Below are 771 nucleotides of genomic sequence, written 5' to 3'. Positions count from 1 at the left end.
CTCTTTTTTTTTTTTTTTTTTTTGAGACGGAGTCTCGCTCTTGTTACCCAGGCTGGAGTGCAATGGCGTGATCTCGGCTCACCGCAACCTCTGCCTCCTGGGTTCAGGCAATTCTCCTGCCTCAGCCTCCTGAGTAGCTGGGATTACAGGCACGCGCCACCATGCCCAGCTAACTTTTTGTAGTTTTAGTAGAGGCGGGGTTTCACCATGTTGACCAGGATGGTCTCGATCTCTTGACCTCGTGATCCACCCGCCTCGGCCTCCCAAAGTGCTGGGATTACAGGCTTGAGCCACTGTGCCCGGCCCGTTGTCACTCTTCTTAATGACCAGGAGATAATTCAGTAAGCAGAGTTGCTGTCAGGGTCTAATTAGGAATTTCTCCGAGAGGCTGTGGGTGGGACCACTCCCTCTGCAAGCCTCCTGCAGCCTCCCCATCCCTCCTCTTGGGCCCGGCTGCCTGCCTTGGTCTGCAGAGGCTGCACGTTCTCTGTTCTTCTGAGGGGCTCCTGGCCTTTAGGACAGCCTTGGCATGCTTATGTGTAACTCCCAGTGTCTTCTCTTTTTAAGTAAGGAATACACTCATGGAATCCTGATCTTCTAAACTGTTTCATCTTTTAAAAACAGCCATAGCTTTCTAAGCCACTTTGTGCCTGAGGGTGAATCACTTGTTATTTTTCACTGGGAAATGAACAGAACTGGAATCGTAGGATTTAGAGGGTGATGAAAAGATAGAGGTTAGGATATTCCATGTTCTCACCTCTTCCTTACATT

This window comes from Sapajus apella, unplaced genomic scaffold, assembly GCF_009761245.1.
Source record: "Sapajus apella isolate SASKATOON/1434 unplaced genomic scaffold, GSC_monkey_1.0 scaffold155, whole genome shotgun sequence".
Classification (NCBI taxonomy): Eukaryota; Metazoa; Chordata; class Mammalia; order Primates; family Cebidae; genus Sapajus; species Sapajus apella.
This window is presented reverse-complemented; position numbering follows the sequence as displayed.